This window comes from Chiloscyllium punctatum, chromosome 5 (genome assembly GCF_047496795.1).
Source record: "Chiloscyllium punctatum isolate Juve2018m chromosome 5, sChiPun1.3, whole genome shotgun sequence".
NCBI classification, from domain to species: domain Eukaryota; kingdom Metazoa; phylum Chordata; class Chondrichthyes; order Orectolobiformes; family Hemiscylliidae; genus Chiloscyllium; species Chiloscyllium punctatum.
This window is the reverse complement of record NC_092743.1, coordinates 51,944,715-51,967,882: the sequence shown is the minus strand read 5'-3', so window position 1 is coordinate 51,967,882 and position 23,168 is coordinate 51,944,715. Positions and strand designations below refer to the sequence as shown.

The 23,168-nt window shown below is 39.3% G+C and overlaps 1 protein-coding gene across 3 annotated transcripts in view; it reads left to right on the top strand.

Moving 5' to 3' along the window:
- LOC140477078 (NEDD4-like E3 ubiquitin-protein ligase WWP1) overlaps nt 1-23,168 on the top strand; it is a 151,972-nt gene that overhangs the window by 19,019 nt on the left and 109,785 nt on the right. Inside the window, exon 1 of one of the 3 annotated variants that reach the window (XM_072570305.1) lies at nt 20,230-20,256. The exons of the other annotated variants lie outside the window; for them this stretch is intronic. The gene's annotated coding sequence lies outside the window, so the exon portion shown is untranslated. Of the gene's footprint in view, nt 1-20,229; nt 20,257-23,168 lie in introns of those variants that run through there. 3 annotated transcript variants of the gene reach the window in all.

The following is a 23,168-nucleotide window of genomic DNA, read 5'->3' as shown; positions in this document are numbered from 1 at the left end:
TCTACCTGACTGCATCTGCAACTTCTCCCCTTCCTATAACTGCCATCTATCACCCCCCTGCTTCGTAAATTCCTTATTGCCTCTAACTGCCATTCCAGCCGGTCCATCCAATCTGATAAGATTCACAATGAAAGACGTTTCCTGCAGACATAATTATCAGTAACATGGAAATTCTCCCTAAAGTCTCACATCCAAAAGGAAGAGCACATCACTGTACTAAAGGCCATCTTTGCACCTTAACAATCCACTGACCCAGAAAATAACTCCATCTTATTGATTTAAAAAAAAACTGTTCCAGGCTAACTTAATGCTTATTGCTTAAATTTTTAAAAATTTAATCAAGAGACCGATCTCAATAAAATACATAATCAAGAAAGAACCCACTTTACTCACTATTGTAGATTTACAGCAAGGCAACACTTAAACTATGCATTTATCTGTTCCTATGCTATGAGTCTCCCACGCAGGCTCCTCCACATCAGCTGTGAATTTCACTGTTTGATAATTTTTCCTAGATGCACTCTGATGTCCAGAAATACTTGAACTCAAACAGCAAAGGCAGTAACTGTGCAGATTTGCTGCTGTGTCAGTGATCGCTGCCTTTGTCTGTCTTCCTCCTTTTTAAAGTGCTGTTGTTTTTAATCTTTTTTTCTCCCGAAGTTTCAAAACAAAACATGGCAGACTAATTAGTAAAGATGGATCACGTGGGATTCATAGTGAGCTTGCCAATTGGTTATGAAATTGGCTTAACGACAGGAGATTGAGAGCGATGGTGGAGAGTTGTTTTTCAGACTGGAGGTCTGTGACCAGTGCTGTTCCACAGGGATTAGTACTAGATCCACTTTTGTTTCTCATTTGTATAAATGATTTAGATGAGAATAGAGAAAGTATGGTTAGTAAGTTTGTGGATGATGTCAAGATTGGTGGTAGAGTGGATAGCGAAGAAGGTTATCTAAGGAGTACAAAAAGCTGTTGATCAATTCGGTGAATGTGCTGAAGAATGGCAGATGGAGTTTAATTTGGATAAATGCAAGGTGTTGCACTTTGGTAAAACAATCAAGGGTAGGATATGCAATTAATAATAGGGCCTTGGGTAATGTTCTAAAACAGAGAGAACTAGGGGTTTAGATAAATAGTTTTTTTCAAGTTTGCATCACATGTGGTGGTCCATTTCCATGCTGTATGACTGAGTTGGATGTGGTGACCCCATATAATATTTTAAAATTTGGTGACAGAAAAATACATGGCAATACTAGTTGTGAGAAGGATGCAAGGAGACTTCAAGGGAACATTGACAGATTAAATGAACGTGCAAGAGCATGAAAGTTGAAATATGATGTGAATAAGTGTGAAGTTATCCACTTTAGTAGGAAAACTGACAGAAATAGGCTGTTGCTTAAATGGTGAGATGTTGGAAAGTGTTGATGTCCAAAGTTGATCTTGTTTTGAGTTACTGAAAGCTAATATCTAAGTGCAATAAGCAATGAGAAAGGCAGATAGTATGTTGGCCGATCCCTCAAGGGGATTTGAATACAAATTCATATCGTCTTGTCTTGATTGTATAGAACTAGGTGAGAGTATTGGAGTATTGTGTGTAGTTTTGACCACCTTATCTAAAGAAGGATATGTTTGCCACAGAAGGGAGTACACAAGATGTTTATCAGACTATCCCTGGAATGTTGGATTTTCTTATGATGTAATTTATAAATGCGGAGAGTGGTGGATCTTTGGCATTCTGTACTCCAGTGGGCTGTAGAAGCTCGATCATTGAGCAGTGTCAAGGCAGAAATTGATATCCTTTGTCATTAGTATCCAGAAAAATGATGGAAGTTGTGGGGGAAAATGGCATTGAGATGGAAGATGTTGTATGACAGAACATGCGTGAGACCTAATTCCTATGTTCTTATGCTCCTAGGTTCCTATCTTTTCAAGTAGACAGGGCAGAATTAGTGGTATGTTACAAGAATCAATACTGAGGTCTCAGTTATTTACAATCTATGCTAGCTTTTCTGAAAAGACATGGAGTAATGTATTCTAGCTTGCTGTTAATACTAAGCTGCATGGGAATCTAAGCAGGGGGAAAAAAAAAGGCTGCGAAGTGATTTGGACAGTGATGTAGTAACTGGCCAACAAGATAGCATATAATCGTAGAAGCCCTACAGTATGGATGCAGGCCATTAGGCCTATAGAGTCCCATAAAACAGAAATGAGAGTTTATTTACTTTTCTAGTAAGAATAGAAACACAATAGTTTTAAAAGGCATGGAAAATTGTAGCCATAAAAAATTGTCAGGGGACTTGGGTTTATTCAGGCAAGGAGCAAAGAACTTTAGCAACCAAGTACAGAAAATGAATAGGCAGGCAAATAATGTTTGCCTTTATTTCAATGGATTTGTAATAGAACAATAAGGAATTACACAGTTGTAAAAAGTATTGACATCAGCTGGAATACTGCACACAGTCGAGGAAGGATATACTTGCATATCATGAGATTGGTTCCTTTGATGCAAGGCTAAATAAATTGGGCCTATGCTCTGGAGTTTAGATGAATAAAGTATTTTTTTACTGAAATGTGCAAGTTTCTGAAGGTGTAGACACTGAAGTTGTTTCTGCTTGCCAGTGAATCCAGAACATTCGATCATAGCATTAGCTTATGGTTTTGATTCCTTTTTACTAATGAGATATTTCTTCACTTAAAGGGCTGTGATCTTTTGGATTTCTGTACTTCAAAAGGTTTTGAATGCAATCTCTATTGAAGACTAATATAGACATTTTTATTCTTTTGAATCGAAGAATGTGTGAAGTAGGTGGAAACAGCAGGTGCAAGGTGCCATATGGTTTACTTTTCTTACAGTATTTCCTTATTCTTAAATAGCTTCTAAAATTTTCCTTATGATGGGTGTTAGGCTTAATGGCCAAAGGTTTAATAACTTCTGCCTTCCTCCCTTTTTGAATAAAGGAATAACATTAGGTGTTTTCTAATCTAAAGGACCCTTCCCAGAATCTAACTAATTTGGGAAAATTAAAACCAATGTGTAAAGCATCTCTCTAACTGCTGCTTATAAGACTCTAGGCTGAAATCCATCAGGACCAAGAGACTTGTCAACTTGCACTTCCAGCCCTTGACTCAGTACAACTTCCCTTTTCATTGTAATTTTCGAGAGTTCCTCCCTCCTTTCAATTCCCGATTTATATTTCCATGATGTTACTTCTATCCTCTCTAGTGAAGACTGATGCAAAATATCTGTTCAGTTCATCAAATCACTAGCACTAAACATCCCATTACTGCTCAGCTCATTTGCTCGTAATTAAGGGATGTTTATTTATTAAGATATTTATGACTTTCTAAGCTGTCATGGCCATGTATATCCCTGTACCCCCAACATGCACTCTTGCATTCCCCATCGCTTTGAGTGAAGAATTGAGGAAATTCTTATGCATTATGCAGATGGCACTACTAGAGAACGGTCAAAACTTGACCTTTTGGGAAATAAAACGGGGCAAGTGACAGAAGTGTTTGTAGGGGCGCAGTTTGAAACCAGTGACCATGATTTCATTAGCTTTAAAATGACTGGAAAAGGATAAATCTGGTCTGCAAGTTAGAGTTCTAAATTGAGGCAAGGCTAATTTTGATGGACTTACAGAAACTTTCAAAAGTTTATTGGGGGAGGCTCTTTGCAAGCAAAAGAACATCTGGTAATTGAGAGGCTTTCAAAAGTGAGTCAGTGGTTCAGGGTCAGCATTTTCCTGTTAGAATGAAGGGTGAGGCTGGCAGGAGTAGGGAACCCTGGATAACTAGTCATTGAGGCCCTGGCCTTAAAAAAAGGAGGCAGCAAATGACACGTATAGGCATCTGGGATCAAGTAAATTCCTTTGGTATAGAGGGTGTTGGAGTATACAGGAGAGCTGAAAGGGGACACATTGGCTGTGTATGACCCACTTCCCTTTGGTTTCATTCTTTCTGATACTTTACATTGTCACCAGCTTCTAAGTTAGAGACTGTGTTTCTAACATCTTTGTCGTCTTTGAGAAAGTATGCAATAGAACAATAACAAATTCTGTAAGGGAGGTAACTAAATGTTAACGGTGGGAATTTCTGCAGGGGTTTTCTAAAGATCTACTGTGACATCAAGAGAGCTGGTGTAAGCTCTGTTTGCACTTTCTGGAAGTTTGCAGGTAGACAAGTGGAGATCTGTTTAGAAATTCACTTCCTTATTGTGGAGTAAAGGAAGAAAGCAGAAATGAATGACTCTTTGTTTTTTCTGATTATAGAAACCTATTCCATCCTTCAGATGTCTCAAAACTTCTCATTTATCATATTACTTTTGCAGTGCACACCATTACAGCAAACTTTGTTTTAACTGGCACTCTTGATAAACTGGCAAAATTTATATAACTCAAAAACTGCAGTTTACTGTATTATTCTGTCCAGTTATTATAGATCTGTAATTTATTTATGTAAATGAATATACTTGTTCATTTGAATGGCCGCATGAAATGTCAACAGTTGATTCAATTTTGAGTCAATTTCTCATTAAACAATGTAATCTACCCTGATGTCTGTTTCAAGTGAGAAGGCTCTGTGCCAGTAAGTTTTATTTAAGACAAAGTAGGCATTATTATTGTGACCTCTGTAAATAAAGTATAAATGATGTATATGTTTCTATTACTTAGTGTGTTTCTTTTTACATTAATTATATGGACCTCTTGATTATCTGGAATATCTTATCAACTGGCACACTCCTGGTTCCATAAGTGTTGATTAGTAAAAGGTTTGCTGTACATGGAAAATATAATACAAACATACAAAAAATGAGCAGAATTAGACCATTTGGCTCCTCAGGCCTGCTCCACTTTGAAAAGGTCATGGCCTTATCTATTTGTGTTCCAAGTTCCACATTCCCATCTACTCCCATTAGCATTGATTCCCTAACCTAACTAGAATCTGTCTTCTGTGTTAAAAATGGTCAAGGACCCGACTTTCTGAGGAAGCAAGATCCAAAGCCACACTTCTGAGAGGAGAAAAAAAGAAGACTCCCTTATTCCTCTCCTAAAAGATGACCCCTTGTTTCTCTTAGCAGCAAATTGGACACAGCACAATGTTAAAGACACAGTTGGCATTAATATTCAACTAATATCTCTGTGGTGTTGGTTAAAGGAGGAGTATTGATGAGGACACCTCGAAAATGGCCTCCTTGAATAATGTGGAATCTTTTTATTACCTTCTTGCAGTTTCTGGTTAATGCCAAACTTCGAACAATGGAGCATTATTTCTGCACAGTTATTACACAAACATACAAAAATGTTGATAGAAAAGGTCAGCAAACCTGTTTGTACATTCCACCTTGTCTGTTATGTATGGCCATGTGACTTTATGAATTACAAAGGTATTCCTACACACCAGAGACTCAGTTAAGTGATTGAAATTATTTAAGATGGCGACATTAACTCTGAATGTATTACTGGATGCCTAGTTTTCGTTTGATGTCATGTGCTCCAAGAAGCAACTAGTTTCGCTACTTTCCAGGTTTACAGCAAATTGCGTGTCCCTCTAGCACAAATAATTTATTCTTAAGTTTACTATTCTCTAGGAAAAGAAGATCCACCTAATTTGTACAACCTATATGACTATGTCCTCCCCAATCTATCTAATTGAAGTAGCTTATCAGCGTGAACGTAATCTGTTTCCTTTGGTCTTTTGTAGACATCACTCAAATTGGCTGTACCTTCAATTATACAAAGAAAATAAGCAGTGTTTTAAGCTAGTCACACAAGCTAAATTATTTCAAAGTGGGAATTAATATTATGGTGTTGCTCTTTTAAACTTTCTTTAATGCTTCTGTCACCTATCATGAGGTTTAAGGTAAGGCGTAGGATTCTACATTTGTTCTAATGTACAGAATGTGTTTACTTCATGTCCTGTAGAATATTTTCAGCTGTATCGGTGGAGCTTATGAGGTTACAGCAATGAATGATTAGAAATAATTCTGGGCGGTAATATCCTCATGGCCAATGATTTAATTAAATAATTAGCCATGAAAAATGTTGCAGTTTTATGTTGTGAACTTGCAGCTTCTAGGAATCTGATTTAAAACTGTTTTTTATTTAATGTAGGATGAGCTAGCAGAATGAGATTTTCATCGCATCTGATTGATTTTGCTCCTCTGGTCCAATGTTGAAGATGAAGGAATAGTGTACTAATTGTTATTTTGATTTTGCTCTTTTTTTTGGAAAGATCATCCAGGTATTTTAACATTTCTATTATACATTGTGGTTTATTGTACATGCTGATGTTGAATAACATAGTTCTGTACAATGAGAAATTCAAAACATAACCAGATCAGCTGTGCTCTAATTCAGTGATGCATCAGGCTTGAGAGGCCAAATGGAATGTTTCTACTCCTAGTTTGTATTTAACATGATACAGAAGGAAATGGTTAGGTTTGCAACTGATAGGTGAAAATTTGAATTTAAGAACTGGTTATGAGATATAAAAGAGACCTAAGGGGCAACTTTTTCATGCAGAAGGTGGTACGGGTATGGAATGAGCTGCCAGAGGAATTGGTGGAGGATGGTACAATTGCAACATTTAAGAGGCATTTGAATGGGTATATAAATAGGAAGGGTTTGGAGGGATATGAGCCGGGTGCTGGCAGGTGGGACTAGATTGGGTTGGGATATCTGATCAGCATGAATGGATTAGACCGAAGGGTCTGTTTCCATGCTGTACGTCTCTATGACTCTAATTGATCTGGAAATGAATTGTTAGATGCCAGAAATAAAGCTTCTAACTAAAGTAGCAGAGGTAGACAAGCAGGAGGCTGGAAGAACATAGCAAGCAAGGCAGCATTAGGAGGTGGAGAAGCCAATGTTTTGGATGTAATCCTTCTTCAGGACTGGGGGTGGATGTAAGAGGAGCTGCAGATAAAGGGGGTGAGGGTTTTTGGAGGGTGGTTAGGTAGGGATAGACTAACACAGGTAGTGGGTGTAACCTTATTGATTGGGAGGAATGAATCCAGTTGGGTAGTTGGAAGGAAGGGTTGACCAGAGGTAGGGACAGTGGATGGGAAGGGAGGTTATCTGAAATTAGAGAACTCAATGTTGAGTCCCCCAGGTTGTAGGTTGCCCAGGCGGAAGATGAGGTGGTGTTCCTCCAATTTGCATTTTGATTCGCTGTGGTTAGCACTGCTGCCTCACAGCGCCAGGGACCCAGGTTCAATCCTCATCTCGGGCAACTGTGTGTGTGGAGTTTGCACATTCTCCCTGTGTCTGCGTGGGTTTCCTCCGAGTGCTCTGGTTTCCTCCCAGAGTCCAAAGATGTGCAGGTTAGGTGAATTGGACATGCTAAATTGCCCATAGTGTTAGGTGCATTAGTCAGGGTGGGTTGCTCTTGTGAGGGTCAGTGTGGACTAGTTGGACTAAAGGGCCTGTTTCCACACTGTAGGGAATCTAATCTAGTCTAAAATATACAATACACCGTACTTTAGTGAGTTTGTAGCATTTTTAGTTTTGGAGATGAGGGATTATTTTCTTCACATATGGATCTGTCCCATGAGTGTTTTTTTGTTTTAGCAGGTACTGTCAACAGTGGCACATGACAGATGGAAGTAAAGTTATTGTAAAGTCAGGATTATTGCCTGAGGCATGTGCAAATTGGCTTGGGGATAAGAAAATTAGGAAAGTAAACACGTAGCTAAGGGAGTGGTGTGGGAAAGAGTGGTCCCGTTTCAAGGGGTATTGGCATCCGTTTTCGAACTGGGGAGATCTATACTGATGGGATGGTCTCCACCTGAACTGATCCTGAACCAGTGTTCTAATGAAAAAGATAAATAGGTTGGTCACTAGGATTTTAAACTAGTGAGTTGAGTGGAAGGGAAAGGGAAACCGACAGGAAGTATAATGATAAGTAAAAAGGTAAGCAGCAAGTTAGTATGTGTGCAGGAGGCTTTAAGTACAAGGCATACTATGAAAGAAGTAAAAATGAAGGATTACTTGAGATATTATTAGTGATGTTGGAAGTCATGAGAGTAAGAAAGCTAACGTAAGGGCACTTTACCTGAATGCTCGTAGCATTTGTAACAAGGTAGATGAGTTAATGGCACATATCATCGCAAATGAATATGATTTAGTAGCCATTATGGAGACATGATTACAGGATAGTCACAACTGGGAGTTAAATATCCAGGATATCAGACTATTCAGGAGAACAGACAGGAAGGTAAGGGAGGTCGTGTAGCTCTGATTTTCGAGGATGACATCAGGGCATTGCTGAGAGATGATATAGGTTCTATGGAGAATAAGGTTGATTCCATTTGGGTGGAAATTAGAAATTTTAAGAAAATAACTCTGATAGGCGTAATGTATAGGCCACCAAATAATTAATCACATTGGTGTGGGCAATAAACAAAGAAATAACTAGTGTCTATAAAAATGGTACAGCAATTATCATGGGGGGGCTTTTAATCTACATGTCGATTGGTCGAACCAGATCGGTCAGGGCAACATCGAGTAGGAGTTTGTTGAGTGTATCCTGAATAGTTTTCTTGAACGGTATGTAATGGAACCGACGAGGGAGCAAGCTATCCTCGATCTGGTCCTGTGTAATGAGACAGGAATAATTAATGACCTCATAGTTAGGGATCCTCTTAGAAGGAACGAACACAGTATGGTTGAATTTAGAATATGGATGGAGAGTGTGAAGACAAGATCCAGTACCAGGGTCCTGTGCTGAAGCAAGAGAGATTACAATAGAATGAAGGAGGATTTAGCTGAAGTAGACTGGAAACAAAGGTTTTATGATGGAACAGTTGACGAGCAGTGGAGGACTTTCAAAGCAATTTTTCAAAGTGCTCAGTGAAAGTATATTCCAGTGAAAAGGAAGGACTGTTAGAGGGTAATCTTACATCGGTATCAAAGGAAATAAATGGCTATCAAAGTGAAAGAGAAGGCATACAAAGTGGCAAAGAACAGCATGAGACTAGAAGAAAGATTGGGAAAACTTTTTAAAGGTCAACAGAAAGCCACTAAAAGAGCGATAAAGAAAAGTAAGATAGATGTAGAGTAAAATTAGAGCAGAATATAAAGACACAAAGCAAATGTTTCTATGAATATATAAAATGAAAAAGTGGCTAAAGTAAACATTTGGTCCTTGAGAGGATCAGAAGAGGCATTTAGTTATGGGATATGATGAAATGGCTGAGGAATTGAACAGGTATTTTGTATCGATCTTCAGAGGAGGATACTAATAACATGCCAGAAATTGTCGAAGAGATGAAGGAAACAATAAATATTATGGAAGAGATAATGTTGAGCAAGCTAATGAAACTAATGATAGAAAAATCTCCTGGCCCTGATGAGCTGCATCCCAGGGTACGAAAAGAGATGGTGGGAGAAATAGCAAGTGCACTGGCGGTAATTTTCCAAAATTCGCTCAACTCTGGGGCAGTCCCAGCAGATTGGGAAAGAGCAAATATGACACCACTGTTTAAAAAGGGAAGTAGACAAAAGATGGGGGATTCTAGACTGGTTAGCTTAACCTCTGGAGTAAGGAAGATGCTTGAGTCTATTATCAAGGAAGAAATAGCAAGGCATCTCGATAGAAATTGTCCAGTTGGGTTCATGCAGGGCAGGTCGTACTTAACAAATCTTTTGGAATTCTATGAAAACTTTACAAGCAAGGTGGATAACAGAGACCCAGTGGATGTGGTGCACTAAGATTTCCAAAAGGCCTTCAACAGAGTGTCACACAAGAGGCTGTTGCATACGGTAAAGTATTAGCATTGATATAGGATTGGTTGACTAACAGAAAGCAAAGAATGGGGATAATTGAGTGTTGTTCTGGCTGGCAATCTAGTAACTAGTGTTGTGCCTTGGAATCGGTGTTGGGACCACAATTATTCACAATTTATATTGATGATTTGGATTTGGGAACTACGTGTAGTGTGTCAGTTTGCAAATGATACTAAGATGAGTGGCAGAGCAAAGTATGTGGAGGATTGTGAAACTTTACAGAGGAACATAATACTAGGAGTGGTCAAAAGATCTGGCAGATGGAATACCATGTTAATAAATGTGAAGTCATCCTTTTTGGTAGCAGTAACAGTAAAAAGAATTATTACTTAAACGATAAAAAGTTGCAGCTTACTGCTATGCAGAGGGACTTGGGTGTCCTTGTGCATGAATCAAGGAAGGTTGGCCTGCAGGTACAAGAAGTAATTTGGAAGACAAATGGAATTTTGTCCTTCATTGCTAAAGGGATTGAGTTTAAAAGCAGGGAGGTTATGTTGTAGTTGTACAGGATGCTGGTGAGGCTACACCTGGAGTACTGCATGCGGTTTTGGTCTCCTTACTTGAGAGGATTTACTGGCACTAGAAGGGGTGCAGAAGGAGGTTCACTCAGTTGATTCTGGAGTTGAGGTTGGCTTATGAGGAGAGACAGAGTAGACTGGGATTATATTCATTGGAATTTAGAAGAAAGAGGGGGGATGTCCTAGAAAAATATAAAATTATGAAGGGAATAGATAAGATAGAAGTAGTGAGGATGTTTCCACTGGCAGGTGAAACAAGGACAAAAGGGCATAGCTTCAAGATTACAGGGAGCAGATTTGGGACTGAATTGAGAAGAAACTTCTTCACCCAGTGGGTTGTGAATCTATGGAATTCCTTGCCCAGTGAAGTAGCTGATGCTTCTTCAGTAAATGTTTTTAAAGCTAAGATTTTTTTGTACAGTAAAGGAATTAAGGGATACAGTGAGAGAACGGTAAGTGGAGGTGAGTCCATGAAAAAATCAGCCATGATCTTATTGAATGGTGGTGCAGGCTCAAAGAGCCTGATGGCCTACTCCTGCTCCTAGTTCTTAAATTCTAAGTTATTGCTCATAGAATAAAAGGGACAGTAACGATGTGGATACAGCATTGGCTGAGTGATAGGAGATAGTGTAATGGTCAACAGAAATTTTTCAGTCTGAGAAAAGTTTGCAATGGAGTTGCCCAGGGTTCTTTTGCTTATCTCGACATATTAATAATCTAGATCATGGGGTGAAAGTGACAGTTCCACAGTTTGCAGATGATATGAAACATAGAAACATTGTAACCTGTTCGGGGGAGTGTAAAACTTCAACAGGGAAACAGAGGTTGGTGGGGTGGGAAGTGGCAAATGAGGTTCAACATGAAAATGTGAGAAACGATGCATTTTCATCGGAAGAACATAGTTAATTGTTGTGGTTCTGTTCGCCGAGCTGGGAATTTGTCTTGCAAATGTTTTGTCCCCTGTCTATGTGTCATCCTCAGTGCTTGGGAGCCTCCCGTGAAGCGCTTCTGTGCTGTTTTCTCCAGTATTTATAGTGGCCTGTCTCTGCCGCTTCCGGTTGTCAGTTCGAGCTGTCCACTGCAGTGGCCGGTATATTGGGTCCAGGTCGATGTGTTTGTTGATCGAGTCTGTGGATGAGTGCCATGACTCTAGGAATTCCCTGGCTGTTCTCTGTTTGGCTTGCCCTATAATGGTAGTGTTGTCCCAGTCGAATTCATGTTGCTTGTCGTCTGTGTGTGTGGCTACTAAGGATAGCTGGTCGTGTCGTTTCGTGGCTAGTTGGTGTTCGTGTATACGGATCGTTAACTGTCTTCCTGTTTGTCCGATGTAGTGTTTTGTGCAGTCCTTGCATGGGATTTTGTACACTACATTGGTTTTGCTCATGTTGGGTATCGGGTCCTTTGTTCTGGTGAGTTGTTGTCTGAGCGTGGCTGTTGGTTTGTGTGCTGTTATGAGTCCTAGTGGTCGCAGTAGTCTGGCTGTCAGTTCAGAAATGCTCCTGATGTATGGTAGTGTGGCTAGTCCTTTGGGTTGCGGCATGTCCTCGTTCCGTTGTCTCTCCCTTAGGCATCTGTTGATGAAATTGTGAGGGTATCCGTTTTTGGCGAATACTTTGTATAGGTGTTCCTCTTCCTCTTTTTGTAGTTCTGGTGTGCTGCAGTGTGTTGTGGCCCTTTTGAATAGTGTCCAGTTGCAACTTCGTTTGTGTGTGTTGGGGTGGTTGCTTTCATAGTTTAGGACTTGGTCTGTGTGTGTGGCTTTCCTGTAAGCCTTTGCGGTGAATTCTCCATTCGGTGTTCTCTGTACCATCACGTCTAGGAATGGGAGTTGGTGTCCTTTTCTTCCTCTCGAGTGAATCGGATTCCTGTAAGTGTGGTGTTGATGATCCAGTGTGTGTTCTCTATTTCTGTGTTTTCAATTATTACAAAGGTGTCATCCACGTATCTGACCCAAAGTTTGGGTTGAAGTTGTGGTAAGACTGTTTGTTCTAACCTTTGCATTACTGCTTCTGCTAGGAGTCCAGAGATCGGTGAGCCCATGGGTGTTCCGTTGATTTGTTCGTATATTTGGTTATTGAATGTGAAGTGTGTTGTGAGGCACAAGTCCAGTAGTTTAAGTATGCCTTCTTTGTTGATAGGTTCAACATCCTGTTGTCTGTTATGTCTGTCCTCACAGCCCTTGTGCCTCACAACACACTTCACATTCAATAACCAAATATACAAACAAATCAACGAACTGACAACCGGAAGCGGCAGAGACAGGCCACTATAAATACCGGAGAAAACAGCACAGAAGCGCTTCACAGGAGGCTCCCAAGCACTGAGGATGTCACCTAGACAGGGGACGAAACGTTTGCAAGACAAATTCCCAGATCGGCAAACAGAACCACAACAATGAGCACCCGAGCTACAAATCTTCTACCAAACTTTGAACATAGTTAATATTAAATGATGTTTAGGAGCAGAAGGCATTGGTCTTTATGCATTGATTTTTGAAGGTGACAGGACAGATGAATGGAGCAGCTAATAAAGCATACAGTATTTTGAGTTTTATTTATAGAGTTATAGAATAAACGAACAAGAGAGTTTATGCTGAATTCATACAAGACACTGGAAGTGTTGGGGGAGGCAAGTTCCATTGACGCATTCAAAGGATATTAGATGGTTATTTTAATATATGTGCAAGAGTGCGGAGAATAGTTGGATAGCATGAGGCATAATACTCATTCAGCCAACCAGTGCAGACATGATGAACTGAATGGCTGCATCTAATCTCAGCAATTCTGATTCATTTGAAGGCCGTAAAGGTATACTGTATAAAGGTAAAAACAATGGTATACTGAATGGAGATGGAAACTATGAACATTATTCAGAGCAAATATCCTTAATTTGTTTCACTTGAGAGGGATGAAACAAATACTGCAGTTCCGTAGGGATAAAGAGGGTAAGGGAGGCAATGTTTAGTCGTTTAGCATCCTTGGCAAAGAATAAATCACCATGTTAAAATTAAATGGATCTTCGGAAGCAAATAAAAGCAAGAAGGAAAGAAATCGCAGCAGTCCTGACCATGTTTTTCAAATCCTCCCTTGCTCCGAGAATGGTTCCATTATTCTGCAAGAGTATGTACTTAACCCCTTACTATGCTCCTCATACACACTCAATTGTGTGGCCAAATTCCTCCCAACTCCATTCGCAAGTTTTCTGACCGCACCACCATTGTAAATCGGATTTCAAACAACAGCAAGACAGAATACAGAAAAAGATTTAGTGCTTAACAACACGATATAAAGGCAACAATCTCTCCGTCAACATCAACAAACTAAAGGAAGTGATCACTGACTTCAGGAAGCGAAGTGGAGGGCACTCCCCTATCTGCATCAATGGTGCTGAGGTGGAGATGGTCAAGTGTCAAGTTCTTGGGTGTGATGATTGCCAGTAATCTTTCCTGCTCCACCCACGTTGCTGCAATTGTCCAGAAACCTCAACAACAACTCTACTTCCTCAGGAGGCGAAAGAAATTTGACATATCCTCGAAGATGTTTTTACTGGTTTTTATAGATACACCATAGAAAGTGTCCTATCTAGATGCACCACAGCATGGTATGGCAATTGCTCTTTCCAAAACTGCAAGATACTACTGAGAGGTGTGAATAAACTTCAGTCCTTCATGTAAACCAGCCTTCCATCCAATGACTCCATCTATATTTGCCACTGCCTCAGAAAAACAACTATCATAATTAAAGACGACTCCTTCCTCGGATATACTCACCTCTACCCTCTTCCACTGGGCAGAAAATATGAAAGTTTGAATACATGTGTGAACAGATTCAAGAATACCTTCTTCCCTGCTTTGGATGTGCTGGTGTTGGACTGGGGTATACCAAGTTAAAAATCCCACAACACCAGGTTATAGTCCAACAGGTTTATTTGGAAGCACTAGCTTTCTGAGCACTGCTCCTTCATCAGTTGGTTGTGGAGTGTAAGGTCGTAGGGCACAGAATTTATAGCAAAAGTTGACAGTGTGATGTAACTGTAACTATATATTGGAAAAGATCTGGATTGTTTAAGTCTCTCATCTTTTCGAATGGGCATGTTGGTTTTAGTCCTTTCATATGTAAATCTCAGAACTTTCTCGAAGTTACATTCTCAACTTTAACAATAGGTGCCATGTTGGCCCAGATAATGCATTGAAGGTGTGAGGTACAATGAGGTGTAATAACAGGGTATGATGTTCAACTCATCGACCGCCAGTTCCAATGTGCCACAGCAAGAAACTGTAATGACCTCCTCAGGAGACAGACACAAGCTGCAACTGGCAGGATACCCTTCATTGACCAGTAGTTCCCAGGAGCCAAAAAACTACGCCATGTTCTTCGCAGCCTGCAACACGCCAATGCGGATGAGCACCTTGCCAAAACCTTCCCTGCACCTCCATTTCTTGCCTTTAAACAGCCACCAAACTTCAAACAAATCATTGTTCGCAGCAAACTGCCTAGCTTTCAGGGCAACATTATACAACCTTGTCACGGTAGATGCTGCAAGATGTGTCAGTGTTGCCAGAGATACCACTATTACATATGGGGACACCTCCTATCATATAAATGGAGGTACTCTTGTGACTGCCAATGTTGTCTATCTCCTACGTTGCAGGAAAAGATGTCCTGAGGCATGGTACATTGGCAAGACCAAGCAGAGGCTATGGCAACAGATGAATGGACACTACACAGCAATCAACAGACAGGAGTGTTCCCTCCCAATCGGAGAACACTTCACTTCAACCGTCCGGGACATTCAACCTGGCACCTTGGTGATCATCCTCCAAGGCAGACTTCGGGACAGGCAATTATGCAAAGTAGCCAAGCAGAGGCTGATAGCCAAGTTTGGTACACATTGGGATGGCCTCAACCGGGGCCTTGGGTTCATATTACACTGCAGGTGATAGACAGTGACACAGACGCAGACAGATGGAGCCACAGACAGAGAGAGAGACACACGCACTCGCTCTCAGACACTCAAACCCCCCACCGCTCTCACCCACACGTATGCACAGGTTTGTGGGGTAGATTTGTATTTGCAGAATTGCATTTTATTTTGCTCAAAAACTGCATGAATCAGTGGAAGATTCTGTAAATCTTTTTTTAAGATTAGTATCAGTCTGAACATTGGGGTGCAGACAGCCTCACACAGGGCACCTCACACCTTCAGTGCATTATCTGGCCCAACATGGCACCTATTGTTAAAGTTCACTTGAGAACGTAACTTTAAGAAAGTTCTGGGATTTACATATGAAAGAAATGAAGGCAACATGGTCATTCTAACAGATGAGATTTAACAAATAATCCAGGTTTTTTTCCAATATATAATTTCAGTTACATCACACTTTAGACTTCTATAAATTCTGTGCCCTACAACCTTATACTCCCCAACCATCTGACGAAGGAGCAGCCCTCCGAAATCTAGTGTTTCCACATAAACCTGTTGGACTATAACCTGGCGTTGTGATTTTTTTTAACTTCCTTCCCTGCTATAATCTGACCTCTCAAATATTAATGATCATATTTCGTTCTCTCTGCACCTTCTCTGTGGCTAACGCTGTATTCTGCACTCATTCTGCTGCTTCAATGCACTTTTGTAAGGTATAATTTGCCTGTGTAGCATGTAAAACAACACTTTTCACTGTATCTTGGTAGATGTGAGAACAATGAATTCAACAAGCAATCAAACTGGAGGGTTTCACTGTTGCTGAAAAACAGGAGTGAGAGAGAACCCAAGTAATTTCAGACATACCAGCTTAGCCTCAGTTGTACTTATTGGAAAATGATCCTGTGACACTAGAAGTTGTCATTCAGAAAGGCATGCATTTATAAAGGACAATCAGCATGGAATTATTTGAGGAATTTTGTGATTGATTAGTTTGATTGAAATTTTCAAGGTGATAGTGAAGAAGGCTATTGAAAGTTGTGAATTTGATGTAACATTTTTGTACAGATTTTGACAAGCTCTCACCTAACTGGTCAGAAAACTGACAACTTATTTTAAAAACTTCCTTGAATTCGAAGGAAAGTGGCAAGTTGGATCCAAAATGTGCTGTATCAGGGAGTGATGAGTTAGTGTGTGTTTTTTTGGACTGGAAGACTGTTTTCCACACAGGACTCCGCACTGAACGTTTTGCTGCTTTAAACCAATGATTTAGGCTTAAACATAGGGAGTTTCAGAAGTTTACACATGCCGTGAAAATTGTGTGATGGCTGTTTGAGTTGATCAGTTGGATGCAATAGTGATAAATGCAAATCGGTCCAGAAAAACAAGAAGTAATTAATCTGGGGGTAGCAATCATGGTAAGTATATGCACAGTAAGTAGTAGGATTTTGAGAACAGGGACACTTTGTACTTTATGCACTCTTATCCCTGATGTTACCAGGACACTCTTTATTATGGTCAAAGAAGCATATGCTAATTTAAAAAAAAATTAGCTGGGGCCTAAGACTGAGCACAGATTGGTTAGGAAAGTAAATAGAAGAATGAGGAGGTTATGATAGCACAATGTAGGACATCAGATTCCAGATAGAGTACAGTCTACAGTTCTACATTACAAGAACAATGTGATTGGATGAGAGAGGATTCAGAGGAGTAACTGAGATGTTGCCTGCAATGGAAAATTTTGACGGAAAAAATATTGGATAGGCTTGTTTTCTTTGCAGAGCAGGAGGCTGAGGAGGGATATATTTGTGTATAAAATTACACTAGCATGGACGGAATGGAGAAGGGGACCTATTTCCATTCGCCAGGAGGTTAATAACTTTGATAGCTTTAAGGAAATAGTTGAATATATCCTCTAACTGAAGGGTGGAGTCTTGGACTCACTTCCTTGCAGGATGTTTGGGAGAAATGGTCATTGCATTAAAAATAGACTTGGCTGTCCACCTCAGGTAATCTGATTATACAATCACTGAATCCCTACTGTGTGGAATCCCAACAAGTCCACACAGAGCCTCTGAAGAGTAACCCATCCAGACCCATTTCCCTATCCTATATTTACCCATCAAATCACCTAACCTACACATCCCTGAACTCTATGGGCAATTCATCTAATCTGTACATCTCACCTAACCTCCCACATTGGATTGTGGGAGGAAAGCAGAGCAAACACACACAGATGTGGGGAGAAAGCCACCTGAGGCTGGAATTGAACCCGGAGCCCCAGGTCTGTGAGGCAGCTGTGCTAACCACTGAGCCACCATGCCGGTTCAATAGATGGACCATAATCTGGAAAATTTGATAAGACTGGCAAGCTCTTTTTGGCCGATGGAAACATGATGGGCTGAATGATCTTATATATCATAAACTGTGATTTGTTTATTTGTTGAAGAAATTTGAAGAATTTCGCTCTGCTTGATGTGAAATTTATGCAATGAATCATTAGTAAACCAGTACTATGGATAAAAAGATATGTGAAGTAAGTGAGTGCTTTTAGATATGATTTTTGGCGTTAATTCTAGTTCAGTACAAATATATCAACACTTTCAGAAATCAGCCATATTTAGTAAATGACTTTATTTTATCATTTTACTTTCTAAAAAAGCTATTTTTGCATAACATCAGTTTTTCCATTTTACTCTAAATCTGTTATGGATGTAATGGTGAAAACATTTTAATTTTAGATCTTTTTTAAAATGTTTCTTTTTTAATCTTTTTCAAAATGAGTAGTGTTTTATTTAATTATAGTCTCTCTTTCTAAATACTTGTTGTGTGCCATATAGTGTTCACTGTAGAATTCCATTTTCACAAAACCGATTGCGTGTTGCTTCTTGTCAAAATTCAGTTGTAAATTTTGTTGAAAATCTTCTGCAAATGAGCTTTACATTTGAAAGTTTTTGTTATCTCAGCGTGAGAGTAACGTTTAAGTGTTGGTTTTGATAGATGTTAGGCTAACTGTGCAGTGCTCTTCCCAGCCCCATGAGGTTTGGCAACTTACCAGTCTTAACTAAGTTGCTGTCCTGTGAAAACTTTGGGAACTGGGAGGCAAAAGTATGGCATTCAGCCTGTTGAGCATATCTGTCACTCAACTGAATTGTTTTTTAAAGTCGTTCATGGAATATGGGTGTTGTAGGCTAGCATTTGTTATTCACCCCTGACCATGGAAAAGGTAATATTGAAATGTTTCTCAAACTAATGTATTCCTTGAAGTATAGGAATATGTCCAGTGCAGTTGGGAAGGGAGTTCCAGGAGTTTGACCCAGCAATTGAAGCATAATATCATAACATTTGCACCAAGCAAATGCTAGGGAATGACCATCTCCAATGAAAGAAAATCTAACACCACTTCTTGACAAATGATGGTAATACCATTGCTGACTCACTGGTTACCTTTGAGTAGAAACTGAGCTGGACTGGCCATATAAGTACTGTGGCTACAAGTGTAGGGAAGCAAAGAATACTGCAAATAACTTGTATGGACTAGGCAAGACCACACAAAACAGCCTTAAGCAGGCAGCCTAGACCGTAACTTTGCAATTTGTTTTGTAAGTGTACAGTGAAAATTACTCTAAATTAGCTAGGTTGAGTACGAGGTTTTAAAACAGACAAAAACTTATTCACAAAATTACGGAATGAAACATAAAGAACAGAATGTAGAATACCCACAGAACTCGGTCGATCCAAACTAGACTTAATTGTGCTGTTCTGAAAATACACAACAGTCCCAATAAGCAAGCCCTTAAACATGAGTAAAAATGAAATAGAGGCTTAGAGGTCGAAATTAGAAAGGCAGAAGGAGAGAGAGATTAGCAGCCTGTTTCCACACCGCCTACTGCTGAACTGACCTAACTAAAGTTCTGAATTGATTTGCATAGCTAGAGAGCTGGCCATGCTCCCTTGACTTATACAGGTTCCTTCTAAAACATAAAAGCTTTGGCCTGAAATCTCGTGTTTACATGTAAACAAAAAGGCCTCCCTGTCATTCTGTTTCCCTCTCCCCATATCAGTTGAAGCAACCGCTCAGAGACAGTATGGCTTTACCACCTCCATCTTTATTCCAAGCCCTGGAGGGTGATCATTGCAATCAACAAGCATCAGCAGTAAAGATTAAGTCATCTGGTATTATACAGTGAATGTTCTTAACCTTGTTAACTGGTTTCACATAATGAATGCTTTTTCATCTTGTTAAATGGCTTGACATAAGGAATGCTTTTTCACCTCATCAACTCACTATCCTTGCCTCCAGCAGCTCATTGTTTACTGCAGGTTCTTAACTGATCTAAGGCATCAGGTTGATGGGAACCTGCAACTTTCCATCTAGCCACTCACCACCCTGATTTTCTGACAACTGGAAATTATATTTGCCTTGAATATCCTTAATTACTGGCCTCTACCATTTGGACTAGACGGCTTCAAAGATTTGCCAACCTCTGAGTGATGAAATCCCTCCTTATCTCATCTGAGTTAGCCTGAATCTTATTCTGAAACCATGGCTCAACAATGTCAGCTAAGAGAAACATCCATCCTGCATCTACCATATTAAACCATGAAAAAACCATCCCTTTTATTCTTTTGGAATGGTCCACTTCCTCAATCTCTCTTTATAGGAAAATCCTGCTATCTCAAGGATTATGTGAGGAACATAGATAAATACTTGAGCTTCTCTTCTGAATTTGTACTACCAGTATTTGAGTGTTTATTGAATTCGAACACTAGCTACTTTGCATGCTTTTGGACCTATAACTGTATTGAACTATTTAACTATGTTAAAGGTCTCAAATAAATCGAAATTGTTGGTTATGCTTTCTCTACCAATTTCTATTAAAGCCACCAGAATTATTAATGAATGGAATCTTTTTTAATGCAGGGTATTTATTCAAAGCCTGAGGGTTGCCAAACTGCACAGGTAGAAGCCAAAAATCCATGTGCTGGTCTAATCGAAGTTTCTTTTTTGGATGCAATGCAGAGATTAGGTAATTGTTCTGTTGACTTGAAATTGATTGTCGCCAGAATATTTAATAATGAACGATTGAACAATCTAAGTGAACTGACAAGAAGGTTGAAAAGTTTCTTCATTCTGATATGTAGTTCAGTGCAGTGCAACTATGTTGTAAGCCATCTCTATCAAAATACTTAACGTATGAATGTCTGTCTGCTTGGTTCAGTAGTATTGTTCTCTGTTGAGTCAGCAGCTTATGATTTAGAGATTCACTTTAGATTTGCATGTGCAATTTTGATTGCTCATCAGTGATGCAGTGAAAGAAAGCTGCAGTATTTGGAGGTAGCTGCATCTACCTGCTCAAGTGAAGTCTGTATGTTGATTTGTATGCAGTTGGAACACAATACAGTACAGTATAAAATAGTCATTTGTAAAAACGAGAAAAAGTTTGCATTTCAGATCTTTAAAACTGCTATTAATATACCGCTGTATGGGATCCTGTTCTTAAGTCAGACATTTGTAAATCAAAGACTGCCTATAATTCAGGCAAGTGACACTAGATGAAATGTTTATGCAGAGGACCGGTACAGAAGTCTTTTGGTGGCCATCTCTGGGGTAACAGTTCTGTGATCCATTGATTTCTATCCCTGCTTTGTTATTTGCGCTGTCACTGGTAATATCTGGGGACGTGGGATCACCTTCTCCATTGACACTGAGTGACATCTGTCTTCATCTCTCCATTATGTTTTTCTCTATCTCTAGGCTGTTACACTACTTGCCTGATATTGTATTGGATAAGCCAAAATTCTTCCTTTATGGCATTAGGAAAACTGAAACTATGTTCTTTGGTTCCTGCCATAGACTAGTTTTTCCAGCTGTTCTGTCACCTTCCCTTTCCACTGTTTTCACTCTTTACATGTGCCTTTATCATTTCTTGTGAGGATCACCTTGTCCAGCAATTCTCATACTGCAACCTCCTGGAAGATGTGATCTACAATCCTATAAGTGAACCAACTGGAATTTAGGCCATTTTTATCAGCTGCCTTTCTTCCATTGGTTTATAGGGGAAAGATTCTAGGAGTTAAAAGCTTACTTTCAGAATTCAAAGGTCATTGATTTTTAGTTTACATCATACGTTAGGCTTGAGTAATTTTGTCTATTTTTGGACTGATGCATTGTGGATTTAAGTACAAGAATGATTTGTGAAACTTATGGGTGCTATTCTTATATCCCATAGGTGGTTCTTCTCTATACACTTAGCACTTTTAAAGAACAGCTTTAAGTTGTCTGGATTGCTTGGAAACATTTATATTCTGAGGGAAATATAAAAGCTTGTTTGTAGTCTTGTACTATTCAGTATTAACCACCCAAGGAGTCAAACTACATGTCGGCATTCAAATACATACGCGCAATTATAACTTGACTAAGTATAGGGTGCAGTGAGTATGTAGCTGATCTACTGGATGTGAATGAGTATGGAAATAGAAATTAAAATTCTGACTGGAATTCTAGAAATAATATCTGCAGAGATTACAGTTGTGAAGGGATTGCTAAATTGTAATTTTACAGTTAAATTATTATTTGGTTTCAATGCTTAGTCTCTTGTGCTGAAAATAAATAGTTTCTTCCCAGGATATCATCATCGTCACAAGCTCCTGGAATTTTACAATTAACTATTATGACATTGCACTTGTGGAGCTGTTTGATGTATTTGGGAAAAAGCACTTACAGAATTCTTTATTCCAGTAAGTGTGGAAATCTAAAAGGTTTTGGCAGCCTACCAGAACTACTATAGCTCCTTATTTTTGTAGCCATTTTCTGAATCTTAGATTTTAAAAACAAAACTGCTGAACTTGCTTGCATTTTCTTTTTTGTTCTAGCAGCATTTCTTATATTATCAAATCATTATGCGTTTTTGAATAGGCTTGTTAGGAGCCAGTTTTGTCTTGTTCTGTTTTCCTGTCTATTACCATGCTTTTCCCCTGACACTTTTTGTTTTGGGAAGAAAATACTGCTTCCCCCAAGTTGACAGAAGCTTAAAAGATGATCAGACAAACAATGACTATTTCAACAAAATTACTTGGCATACAGCCAGTGAAACATGTGAATTTATTGCCCTTGAAATCTAAATCCAATACAACAAACCTAGAATTCCACAGGTTGCTCAGTTCACTTTTAAAAGTACATTATGAAGAAACTGCATATCCAAAATGTCAAATGACTTTGCATATCGGATTCAACATTTTCTCTCTCTTCCCTCCCTCTCTCTCTTCTCTCTTCTCTCTCTCTCTCTCTATCTCTCTCTCTCCCCCCCACAGATATTGTCAGACCTGCTGAGTATCCTGGCACTTTGAGTTTTGAATGTTTAGCACTGAATCACTTTGTCTCAACATTCATAAAAAATTATATGAACGAAAATGATTTTATTTAGAATATTCTATTTCATGCAGAAGAAATTGAGTTTTCCAAGTTGAACTACTTGTAGAATATCCCCCTCTCTCCCTTCTTGTCGCATCCTTAGTATCAGAAGATTGCTGATAATAGCTGTCCATGCAACTCTGCTTCTTGCCTAGTTTGATGTTATGGTAATGGCAAGAACCAAGAACTGCCTCAGGTGTAGGAAATGAATTTGCATCACCTATTTATTTAACACTATACTTTCAGCATCTAAGTTAACTGGCCCCTACTACACAATACAGACTATAGAGAGTTGGATATTTTCCCATGGTCCTGCATAAGAGAATGCGTGCAGGATAATTAAAATGAGAAAACTTACCTAACCAATTTTACTGCGATCATTCAGAAAGATCTGAAATTCCTCCTCTAATATATGCTGTTAAAAGTTTCCTGGGTTTCTTTGCCCATTATGTCTGAAAATCGATTTGAAATTTTGCATTTTTGTGTAAGAAATGATTTTCTATTGTTTCCACAGTTAAATGTACAAAT